Consider the following 13,337-nt stretch of genomic DNA (forward strand, 5'->3'; position numbering starts at 1 on the left):
AAGTCATTGCGCTGTAAAAATTTAATTCATGGCCGCCTGATCTCCAGGTATTTGGTCATTTCCCAATTATTAATAGCATCTATTTTATACATATCTAAGGAGAACCTGAACCTGCTCGACCAGTCTCGGATGTCTGGGGACAGGTTCCCCTTACAGTTATGAGCCAGTGTCACTCGGCCCACCACCACAAGGTGTGAGATTATTCTGGTGCCCTTACTTGAGAGATTATATATTCCATCAGAGGCATAAGGCATCCTTGGGCAGATCCATTACAGTAATACTTTTAATGTGAGATAGAATTTCCTTCCAATATTGCTGGATCAGATGACAGGACCAACAGATATGAAATAAGGATTGCCCACATGGCCAACCTGTTGGAAGTGAAGTTTGGTGCATCTGATGGAGATGCTCCAGAGTGAGATAACAACGGTCCAACAACATATAACTCTTTTCCCTCAACTGAATACATCCGGGCGATTTGAAAGTCCTAGTCCAGATGTTAATCCATGCCAGGTCATCTATATAACTGCCGAAATCTATTTCCCATTTATCCATATAGTTGTGCGGGAGCCCAAAGCATTTCCCATTGAGAACTCCATACAGAGTAGAAATCTTCCGAGAGGGGTGTCGCCAAAGAAAAGATCTTCAAATTTGGTGGTCTCTGTTCCCCACCCCCTTAGCATTTTGGGCCTAGCGAGCGATGCCTCAGCTGTTTATAAGCGTGCTTCGCAGTTTCTGGGTGGAGGAACGATTTGTTTGCATTCCTGGAAGGAGAGCATCCGCCCATCTACAAATAGCTGGCCAATTCCCTTCAACCCCCCTGCTGATCATTGTAAAAGAGATACTAGGTGGAGGCCTGGTGGGAAGGCGAATTCCAGGTTACCAGGGTAAGTGGGGATGACATTGTGGAAACATAGTACCTTCTATGTGCCCTACCCCAGATCATCAAGGAGGCCTTAGTAGCGGTCAACACTGAACTTGGGTTGCACCTGTCGTTATGGGGGATCCAGCACTGTTCATGCAATGGTACTCCTAGTCCACTCCTCTCAATCCCTAGCCAGTGCTTCTGATCAGCTGAGGAACCGGAATCGAGGAAAGGGGCAAGCTGGGCAGCATAATAGCTTTCCAGATCCAGGAACCGTTGCCCCCCCTTGATTTTAGCAGCTATCATAACACTTAGGAAAATGACGGGGGTTTATTGACCCAGATGAAATTAACTGAAAGGCTTGGGCCTGCAATTTCTGCAGAGTCTTCTTTGGAATAACCAGGGCAAGAGCCTGCATCATGTAGACAATTGACTCACACTCTTCGATTGTACACCTGTGCACCAGAACAGACAAACATATCTAGGGGATCCTGCAAAGACTTAAGGCTAGTTGTCAATACTCCATTGAACTGTATCCTTCTAAATCTTTTAAGCTTGCTTTTTCATTCTTCTACTCAAGCGATAACTTCTTTTGCAGCTCATTTTTAACTTTTGTGACTGTAGTGATTCTATTATTTAAAATGTAATGTCCCTGTTTTTACTGCTACTGATACCATCTTTTACGGCGCATGTTTTAATTTACTGAATTTAAACCTTACTCCAGATCAGCCAAATTTGTTCCCTGCTGTCTAGATTTCCTTTCTCTAAATTCATAATATTCTTCGTAAACATGACTCAAGGGTTCTAATTGATTTTGCGAAAGAACTTATAGGCTATCTGAAAGACTTGTATATTTCGGAGGGGTTCTTGGCTAACTTTCCAGGTGTAGTAGCAGTGTACATTGAAACAGCAAGATGGGATTGAAGAGAATGATGATCTTTGTAAATATGCATTGCTTAAAGAATATAAAAACATATTGAGATTGAGAGGAACCCTCTCTAAATATCTGGAAATGTTTCCAGATTATAAATTAAAAGCATCATTTATGCGTTTCTGCTTTAATCTTTTGTATACATTGGATGTTATTGCTTGGCCTCCTCCCTGAGATTCTGTAGGCTTCCTTCTGAAAAGAAAACTTTTAAACACCTTTTCCTATATTGCAAAGAGACGAGAGACTTAAAAATAAGTATCTTGACCAAATTTGAATACAGCACAGAAGCAGTATTTTCGTTATCCTTGTGGTTAAGATGACTAAATGGCAATCAGGTGTCAATGATGATACCAGGCTTATTTGTGTGGATTTTTTACCGAAAACCTTCAGCTGAAAAACCTCATAAAAATATGGGGGGCTAAGGGGATATTACGGGTACAGGGGTTTGGGGAATAGGGTCTAGATAATAGGGAAGAGGATTTGGAGAGATCATCCCCAAATAAAACAAATAAAAAATGCAATGATTTTGTTTTTCCACCCAACATTTTCTGCAAAAAACTCAGTGAAAAAAAAAACCTGCCGATCAAAGAACGTAGAATGACCATTCGACCATTGCAGAGGCTTTATGAGAGATTATAAGCGGGGAAAGGAAAAGATATGTATTTGCTCTCAACATCAAATGAGTTTATATCAATGTGTGAGAGTAAGAATTTTAGATCAATTATTAGAAGAACTACCAATGTGATATGATGTGGTGATTTCTTGGATTTCGTGCTCTTGATTTTGGAAGAATTATTAGATGATTTGTGATCAGTCTTGATAGAAGGATAGGATTTGATTGGTGATGCCACTTGAATGGTTTTATATGGAAGGAACACATTTTTATTTATACTGTTGGAAACAACACATTTTTATTTATACTTTTATATGTATATAATTTTGTTAATATAAACCATACACACTTAATTTTAAAAAGAATAATGTTTTCTCTTTTCTCAATTTAGATCTTATGTTGTCTACCTTGCTCAAAAACACACCTCGTGCATTCTAACTTCTCTATCTAGACATAACTATTGGTGAAGGTAAAGGCGACAATCTTTCTTTACCAGATAATGTCAAATCCAGACTCGGTATGAACATCTAAAATTGGCCTCTCCAAAACATATAAACATTGTCCATACATTGGGCCTCATTACACGGTAGGCGGTACCGCCTTCTGGGTCCGGGTAGGCGGTATGGAGACTTACCGGGTTATTCCGACCCGGGGGGACCCGGTAAGTCCCCATGCCAATTATCATTCCCCATTCCCATTCGAGCCCCCATAGGGCTCAATGGGAATGGGGAAAGAGCTAATAACGGTGCCGCTAAGAGCGGTACCGTTATTTGCTCTGAAGTCACTCAGCGGGTCCCTTCCTTAACGTGTGTCTGACCACACGTTAAGGACGGGACCCGCTGAGGGACCTCGTAGTAGCACGGTAGGGGATTACCGGCACCGGTGCCCTTACCGGTGCCGGTAATCCCTTACCATTATCCGTGTAATGAGGCCCATTGTGTTTTTCGGCCACAAGAGAGAGGATACTGTCACCTCTCTATGTTCCTCCTGTTCTTATATCAGAACATTCTCTTATATCAGAAAATTCATCAGGACAAAAACATTACAAAACAGTCGATGAGCCCCATTTATACCACATTTCAAGACAAAAACGGTGATTCTAAGCTTCTTAAATCTTGATAGTTGAAAACATCTCAGCACAACACCTCAATTCATATAAGGCTCCTCTTGTAGAGTCCTTCAATCTGTCCGCTGTGTTATCTGCAGCCTTGCATGTCAATTTGTATTAATCCATGATTCAATGAGGGCAATCTCATCCCTTTGAGAGGCAGGCCACTCCAAACCCCGAGGAAACTAGTCCCGTCAACATCATCGGAGACCCGGCTGACGCAGACACACTCTCTATACTTCCACTTTCGTCCTACAGCCAAAGCCGAAGCTGTGAGTACTCAGCAATTGATATCATTGTATAGGCCTATCAAGCTGTATTGACCCCTGTGATAACAAAGGACTGTTCTGAGTACATTCCAAACAGCTGAAGCATAATCTATTTACTTTAACATTAACCATCAAATAGAACCCATGGAAATCAGTAGGGGACTCACTGAAACAGGCACACAATATTGCAGCAGTGATCAGCGGCCACCTGGCAGGGATGACAGTAGTATACATAGCCTGTTCTTACTTTAAAAACAAGTTCTCACATCAGTGAAACATACAAGTTTCAACACTACGGAATGAAGGGTAGGTAGGTCTGCTTAGTTGACTATCAGTCAGCAAAAAGCTATCCTTGTTAAATGACACTCAGGCAGACTATGACGCTCGGGAAAAGTTCAACGTATTCTTGGTACTTGAAATGTAAGACTCACATAATTATTTGGGTGTCCTGTGAAAAAAAAACATCTGCTTCTTATGTATAGGTAGTTAATATGGACATTCTGTAAGATTCTGAGCTACTTGAGTATGCAATTCTGTTGCTACTTGAGTATGCAATTCTGCTGTCCTTGCTGTAATACACTGGCTTCAGTCTTGATAATTCTCAGTGATAATGCTCAGACCTTCTCAGGCTTCTTTTCTTAGTTCCCATATTCACTCTAAAACCTGTCTCCCAAGCACAGACACCTTAGGGTTTTTATAGTGTTTAACACAAAAGGCCAGATAAAGAAGAGCCAGGAACATTCATTTAGTCAGTTACATAGATAATGGACTTCCTACACTAACATCCTCTGACCTTGGGGCACCATGCCAGACCCATACAATTCCGCTGGCCTACCCATGTGATACAGACCACCGCTTTCAGCAGGTCCTGCCACTACGTCTAATAAGCCTGAACGTGGTCTAGCGCCAGAGTGATCGTTGTTCTGGTGCTCAGGCAGTAAAACATACCTTCATTGGTGATCAGCAAAGCATCCCCGGGCATAGCTGCAGAGGCTAACCTCATGCCCGCACAACCCTATGCGATGCTATATGTGTGCCAACCAATCAGATTTCTAACCACGCCACCTCCAAACATAGCTGCGATTACCACATCATCCTACCAAGCATGGCTGTGGTTTTGCTCGGCTTGTGGCTCATGTTTGTCCAGGGTTCCTCAAAAATGTTATAATGTCAGCTTTAATTTTTATTTAATTTATTTATTTATTTAATTTGATTTAGTTGTTAGTACAACTTTACAAATTTTTTTTTTTCACTTTTTACAGATGAACAAATAAAATCAGTATTAAGTTACAACATTTCAAATTTCACACCATATTTCATCATAGGATCATCTAATATGTGATAGGTCATAAGTTAAAATCCATGACAACAAATGAAATAAAACACTTGTGCATATATGACATATGACACTTTTTACATAGTTTTACATGTTGAGATGTCAAGCGCTTCATGTGACGTAAGTATATAAAGAAGGAACTTCTCAGTTACTAGGGAATCACCTTATTTAATTCTTTGGTTGTTATTTGCAATCTTTACCACAAACGGAAAAGCCAAATCAAGCAATCGCATTGTCGCGATTCTAACTGAAATCTTTCTGGAGCTAAAGATTTCATGCCATATTTCATTCAGCGTGTGATCAGCAAGATTCCAGGCTAAGCATTCAGCTATTTTTAAACGTTGAGGTACAAAGGCTTCACACTGCATAATAATGTGTTCCAAAGTTTCAGGAATCGATCTATTAGAACAGAATCGACAATAACTTAGCTCTTTAGTTATGAGGCCTCGTCTTAGCAAGATTTCGTTGACAGGCCATAAATTTAATCGAAATCGTAGTATTTTTTGTCTCAGGCTCAAGGATGGACATCTAACTAAGTAGTCTGCCATTCTTCGGTATTCTTTATGACCAAATAACATCCTGTTAAAATTTTTTCATTTAGAACATTTGTCTTGGGTCATAATCCAATCAGCTTGGAAAATTTTGGTTTTTGCCCGGTTCGGATTGGTGAGTAATATATCAATAGAGATTTTTGCCTCCACAAGGGCATCCAATACATGGGTTCTCCATTTTAATGGAAAAGAATGAGATGATGTTAGAAGATACTTTGCTAAGATGGCTAGACAATCTTGTTTGAATAGACCCATTATGCATTTTCTTAGCAGAACACACATTTTCCAAGTAACCAATGATTGGATTGATAACAGACCAAGTTCAAACCTAAGCAACAGACTAGGGGTGCCATTTGGTAAATTAAGGATGGTTTTCCAGAATTTAGCTTCTAATTTGGTTAGGCAGTTGGAAGACCTGGGTAACAAAGATTCTGAGCCATATGTAACTATAGGTAATTCTTTCTGCTGATAAAACCTCATTACCGGTATGCAGGAAAATTTTCCAAATCTAGCATGAATTATTTTTGCTTGGGAAATGAGTCCTGTTAGTTTGGATTGAAGCTTTATCTCGATTGTCTTTTCAGATACTAGATTGTTAAAGTCTACGCCCAGGTATTTATACTCAGTAACTACTTGAAGTTTCTTATCACATATTGTCCACTGGAACTTTTTATGTGAATGAGTTGGGTGTCTTCCAAGAGTGACAATTTGAGTCTTGGTCTCGTTTATTGTGAGGTTATTTTTTGCAACATAAGCCTCAAGAGCATTCAGCATTTTTTGAAGACCAGAAGGAGTTTGAGATAGCAGAATTAAATCGTCCGCATATAGAAGCCAGGGAACTACGTGATCACCCAGCTTCGGAGGATCTGATTGAGTTCTCATGAAATCATCAGCCATGTCAAGTAAAAAAAGGTTAAATAAGGTGGATGCAAGGATGCACCCTTGCTTCAGGCCTCTTGCAGTCAAAATAGATTTGGAAAGTAAGCCCTCCATATTTAATTTAACTTGTACAGAGGTGTTAGAGTGTAACAGCGTCACAATTTTTATCAAGTTTTCCGGACAGCTATATCGCACCAATTTCTGAGTTAGCAGTATTCTGTCCACTGAATCGAAAGCCATGCGAAAGTCCACAAATGCTATATAAAGTGGTTGCTTCCGCACGGCATACGAACATTTAATGGCATTGAGAATAGTTAAATTAATGGCCGTGCCCATGCCCGAAACAAACCCAGTTTGAAAAGGGTCTCTTCGTTTAAACTGTAGTGACCAGTTGTTTAGTTCTCGCAATATCAGCCTGCAGAAAATTTTCCCAGAGACATCAAGGAGGGCAATGGGCCGATAACTCAACGGGTCTTGCCTGTTGCCTTTTTTGAAGATGGGAACGATGATCGATTGTGTCCATGATGACGGAATTTTTTGATGACTAATAATAAGTTGAAAAAGAGAGAATAAAATCGGCGCCCATAGGTCAATGTTTTTTTTTAAGATGGCATTAGATAGACCGTCTGGGGCGGGGGCTCGGGACATACTGGCTTTGGTGATAAAATGATAAATATCATCCTCGTCAAATTCAAGAGAAAACGGAGTGGAGGTCATATACACATTTTCATTTGCAGTTGGCGCAGCATACACATTTTTAAAATGTAGGCACCAGTCAGATTCTGAAACACCATTAATGTGTGAAGATAGTTGGGACGGGGTGGTTACCGAATTTAGTAATTGCCAGAGCTGTGCCGTGTTTTTATTTTTAATTTCAGTTAGCATGAGTTCTCCATCATTCTGATGTTTGGTAATTTTGTATTCATTTAACCAATTTTTATAGCTGGTTTTGATGGATTTCATGGCTTGTGTTTTTACATGAGCTGGTAATTTCATGGCTTCTCTTTTTTGTGATCTGAATGCTGTTTTCCGAGTACGAACTATGTTATCAGAGATTTTACTTATTTTGGTGTTGATGCTTTGTTGGGAGGCATATAGTTGCATTAGGCTAAACTGAGATATTTTATTTGGTTCAGAAGATGACTCACATGATTTATAAGATTGTAGATGGTCATAATATGAAATTAGAGATTCATGTGACCATTTCAGTCGATTTAAAGAATTATTAATTTCATATTGACCTTTAAGTAAATGTCTTGGTGCAGTTGAAGTGAGGTGTAGGTTGATCTTAAAGGTTAATGGTCGATGATCGCTGTATTGTGATGTTTTGACTGCAAAGTTGTTTGAATGTGCAAACAAACTTCTCGAAACAAATATGTAATCAATGATGGCTGATTGTTTTTCCCTAAGCCAAGTGTCATGAGGAGGCAAGTCAGCCACGCTCGTACCATTTAGCATGATTAAATCCCAAGATTTCATAAATTTGTTCCACATGCATATACGTTCATTATCTTTCACTTTTTTCTTATTTACAAGATGTAAATTTAGATCACCAGCAATGATCACGTGAGTAGTTTCATATTTCAGCCTAGCATTCTCTAAAGCAGACGTTAAGTTTTTGAAGAACTGAGCAGATGTTATGCCTATAGGATTCCAATAAATATTAAGGCATGCAATCTTAATCAGTCTGATAGTGACGTAAGAGCATTGTATGTATGCATTCGATGAAGGTGTTGAACAAAGCTGAATGTCTGCTAAAGAGTTTGACGCTGTAAGCAATCCTGACATAGGTCTGCCTCTGGTTGCTTTTATAGCTGGATTAAGCGACACATCATAATTATTCCATGTTGGTGTAATGGAGAGCCATGTTTCTTGCAAGAAAATTAGATCATAATCACCCAATATGCTATCCTTGTTATTGATTAGATGCTTAAACCCCTGTGTGTTCCAGCTCAATACTGCTAGCTCTGCAAACTCTTCATTATTAGCTAGTTATACTCTAGTCATATAGTTTTGAGCATTATACATGTTTTTCGTGGGGTCAGCAGGAATTCTTGGGATGTAAGATTCAGATCTAGGTGTTGATTTCAGGGAAGATTTAATTTGTTTTTGATTGTTTCCGTTACGAGTGAGTAGAAATCCCAAGTTAAATAAGTCCTGTCGCGCGGCCCAAATGATGTTATGGATTACTAGTGACCGGGACCATATCAGGACTATGGTGTTATCATCTGCGATTGGAAATTCAATTTGATCAAGATCTTGTGACTGAATTTCTTGTAATGATTTCACATCACCAAAAAGTCTTAGGATGCTTTGACGATTCATATTATATGACAAACCTAAGTCCTGTCGACACGAAAGTGTCACGGAATGTCTGTTCTCCTCTTTTGCTAATCGGGTGTTAGATAGCATTGATGTTTTGCCTAGGGAAGATTTTATATTTGGAACAGATTGCAGGCTTGTCCATTGTCTTTCATTTGCTTGTTTTGAGGATGATACCGTCTGTGATCTAGTATTGAGTTGCCACAGACGCGCAATCGAATCTTTGATTTCATTTAGATCTGTTTGTAATAGGTTATTATTGGTGGTGTGGATTTGGCTCTTGTTTTCAACACCAGAAGGACCGAGCTCAGCAAACGAGACTCGCTTTCCTGGACTATTTGTTGTTGCACTCGTCTTTGACAATGTGTCAGAATGAGTCACAGTAGAGCATTTGGCAGGGCCATTCGTTATAATTGGGAAGATTGGTGGTTCAAACGTTCGGGACTCAAGATACGAATCGATTTCATGTCTTAAGGCCTTTCTTGAATCTGCTAAATCTTTGTTAACCTCATTGTTCTCTATTTTCTGATCACCACCGATGACTGGCATGGGATTCATAATCGCATCAGGGTTTTTATCGTGTGCAGATTTCTGTTTTTCAGCCAATTTGATGAGTTCATCTAGTGGAGGATGGTCTGCAATTTTTTTTGACGATTGAATAGAGTCTGCTTGTTTATTTTTTTTTCTTAAATTCGCTAACGCAGTATATTTTTTCGTTATAAGGCTCGCAGCCGCTGTCGATCTCAAATTTGCTCTAGCAAGAGTGTTAATAAATTGTTTAGTGGAAGAGTTTCCTGATATCTTCGCAGATTTTTCATTTTTTGTCTTTTTCAATTGGTCTGAGGGTTTATTACAGTTATTTTTTGACTTGATTATGGCTTCATTGGCCACTTTCATGTCGAAAACTGAATACGTGGGTTGGGATTTTTGTCCACAGTCTGACCTTTGTTCTCCTTGTGAGAGCGGGCAGTTCACGTGCCGATATGTGGAGGTAGCTATTACAATTTTTTCTTTTATAATACCTTCAACAAACGGAATGTCCGAGTTAGCCTTATAATGTCAGCTTTAATACCTGCACCATTCTCTAAATAATGCTGGTGACTGGTACGCTGTGTGTTACAAGGATTGACCACCTGGGGGCATCAGAGACTTAGCTGGGAGACTCATGCAGCATCAATTCTTGCTCGGTATCTTAGGAGCATGGGCTCATGATCTCAAAAGAAGAGCAACCCTTGAATAGTTATCCAGCATACGGGGGAACCACACCTCTCCTGCTGAGTACAGGAGGACAGCTGTACTGCAGCATAAGGGACATTTCTCAAATAGATCTGAGATGATAGGGCAGTGCATGACAGGGAAAGGTGTTGACAAATGTGTCATGTTTAGAGTATACCACTGTGCACAGTAGGGACAGAGGAAATGCACTCGTAATGCCTCTTAATCCTTGGCCTCCATGCTGAAACTGTTATTATTATGGTTACAGTCTAATTTCAAAGCACTTGTGTTCCATTGGTATTGCTGTGCAGCTGGGGCTATCATAGAGTGCAGTCCTGGACAGACCTGAGTTTCCAGAGGAGCATGGATGAACAGTGCTTAACATGAGGCATTTCAAAAGTACATTATATAGTGAGGTCCATTTCAATAAAGGTGTCCTTACACCTCGGATTAAACCTAGCGATCAATCCGGAATTACGTGTGCGATTACCCAGGGATGTCATTTGGGGGTCGCAGCTGCAACCCCTGCTATCTGACCTGCGACCCCTGCTGTCTCCCTGGCGACCCCTGGTAATGAAAACACATTTCTTTTAAACCGAAGCTCCATGACTGCCTCCTGGGCTGCGGGCGCCACTGGGACTCGTGCTTTAAGAGTTCTGTGACTTTTTGTGGTTGCTTAGCTTAGCAACCACAAAAAGTCACAGAACTCTTAAAGCACGAGTCTAGGCTTACACCCAACACTGGCGTAGCTGGGGCACCCGCAGCGCCTGTGCTGTGGGGGTCCTGCCATGAAAGCAATGAACCCACTTGCCTGCAGACTCACGTGCACTTGTGCTCTGGAGATCCCAGACTTGTTTGTTATAGCGCTTTCCTCGGCTAAATTCTGACGAGAGGCAACAAAAAGTGTGCATGGGGCTAAATTACACAGATTCACTTCATCGTGGCAGAGTACTCTAAATCGGTCGCCCTATTTTTAAGGGCAAACATAATTAAGCGACTATTAAGAACACACATTAAAATTAAATGAAGATATTCAAAGGAATGTTTACTGACTGTTGGTAAAGACCTATGACAGTGGGATCTGTCATTGAATGTCTTGTGAGGCAAAATGACATGGCAGTAGCTGTACCACTGCACACAACACTGCCTGGTGTTCACTGCCGAGCTCACTGCGTGCACTACTTCAAGTCTTCAAACAAAGCTTTTCCTCACACAACATTTAATTGTTGCAATTCTCATCTCACATCAACTCAATTCCCTCTGAAAGCACGTGGTATTTCAATGACGGTATACCGCACATTGGTATTGCAAGCAGGTAGTGCTGTAGGTTCAATAAATCAGTCAAGCAAGTATGGTGTGGCATGGTATGGGACGGCTTATTATGAAATGGTATGGTCTGCTATGGTATGAGAGAGTATGGCATGATATGGGCTGGTATGGTATGGTATGGTTTTGAATGGGATGGTGTGATTTAGTATAGAATGGCATGGTATGGTTTGCTATTGTATGATATGGTGTGATATGGGTTTTATATTGTTTAGTTGTAGATGCTATGGTATGGTAAGGCGTGAAATATTATGGGATGATATGTGCTTTATTGCATGGCTTCTATGAGTGATTATGGTATGATATGGTTTGGTATATGATGAGTAGGTATGGTCTCATATGCTATATTAATGCACTGTTTTCATATGATATGGCATACTACGGCATGGTGTGGATTAGTGTAGTTTGCTATATGTGCAGGCATGTATGGTATGATGTAGTATGGCATGGTATTGTATGATGGTGCATCGGGTGATTCTTGGGAGGAGGAGCAGGAGGGGCAGAGAATCCTTAAGCGCAACATGTGCAAGACGCATCCTCAAGCGACATGTGCGGGCAAATGTATCAGTGATTCAGGGAAGTGGGAGATACCATTCTGTTTTCATCTCCTAAAGTGATTGAACGAGACATGTACCATCGGTTGACTTTTGAGAGAAGGAGCAGAGAATCCCTGAGGAGAGCTTGAGTGAGACTCATGCTTCCATGATTTTTTTAAGAGAGGAATTAGCAGAGATTCAGGGAGACAGGACCAATCAATGTCTGTCGCTTGAAGGGAGTTAACTAGACATATACCATTGGGTGACACTTGGGAGGAGCAGCAGAGAATTACCGGAGGTTCTGGGAGGCAGGAGATACCTTTAAGTCAATGAACGACCCATTGGACAACCTGTCCGAAACACCCAATTGAGCCAGAGGCAGGGAGCTATGTGGTGGTCAAAGTCTTTTTTTTCATCTGCAAAAACACTTGCTTTGTGCGTTGCAGATGCCAGAGTTGGACATCGTCAGTCGAAGGTATCATCCAACTGAAAGTCCACACTCTTCTCACAAATTGCTCTGGAGTAAATGCACTAGTACATGTACGTGCACGGGTATTGCTCATTGACGATGAAGATCCAGCAGGTCTGACATAGGGGGTTGCTCTTTCAGTTCTGTCCACTATCTCAGGGGCAGAACAGGGAAGGGTGCAGATCATGGAACAAGAACACATGGTGTCTCGAACAGAGGGAGCAGCTGGAAAGTTACAGGTCTGTAGCTACACCTTCCTCACCCACTGAAAAGTCAGAGATGATGATGATGGTGATGATGATGAAGGCAATGACTGCGTGGATCTATTATAATAAATATTATGATGCAGGCAGGAATGCGCATTGCTGCTGGAAAGCCTTGATCCTGAGGAGTATGAGAATTACACCACAGATACAGAGGCTAAAGTGGTAATAGAAGCTCACGCCCACCACCCTTTGAGAAACATCCTTTTTGTCACAGAAAATATCTCACATCATAAAACAGCATTTAGAACACCCTCACAACCGCCAGCACCATCCTGCCCAGAATGAGCCCACAAGGAACCTAAAGTGTGTGAGTACTTCAGCAGAATCAGCAGCAAACACATCTTGCCACTTGCACACTTTGCTGGAAAATGGTGTCCTGTGAGAAGGCAGGGACCAACTTGAGAACCACATCTATGCAGTCGGATACAGCACCATGCACAATCATGGGAAGAAAAAAAACATCTGCAGCGCAACCTTACCCATGCATCGTACAAGCAGCATATCACCACCAATACACACAATTAACACAGAAAATACTGCAGATGTATCATTGTTTGGGACGCCAATCCCTTCTTAGTTCCGCAATGATGCATCACAGTAAACTCCAATTGTGTAATGTCAGTCTTTTTCAATCATTTGAGGCGGGACACA

At 40.9% G+C, this 13,337-nt stretch overlaps 1 protein-coding gene across 1 annotated transcript in view; it reads right to left on the bottom strand.

Moving 5' to 3' along the window:
- The window catches only part of LOC138492813 (tenascin-X-like), a 759,772-nt gene that overhangs the window by 3,489 nt on the left and 742,946 nt on the right, over nt 1-13,337 (bottom strand). The gene's annotated exons all lie outside the window — the stretch shown is intronic.

The sequence above is a fragment of the Ambystoma mexicanum genome, chromosome 10 (genome assembly GCF_040938575.1).
Source record: "Ambystoma mexicanum isolate Mex_15411 chromosome 10, UKY_AmexF1_1, whole genome shotgun sequence".
NCBI classification, from domain to species: Eukaryota; Metazoa; Chordata; class Amphibia; order Caudata; family Ambystomatidae; genus Ambystoma; species Ambystoma mexicanum.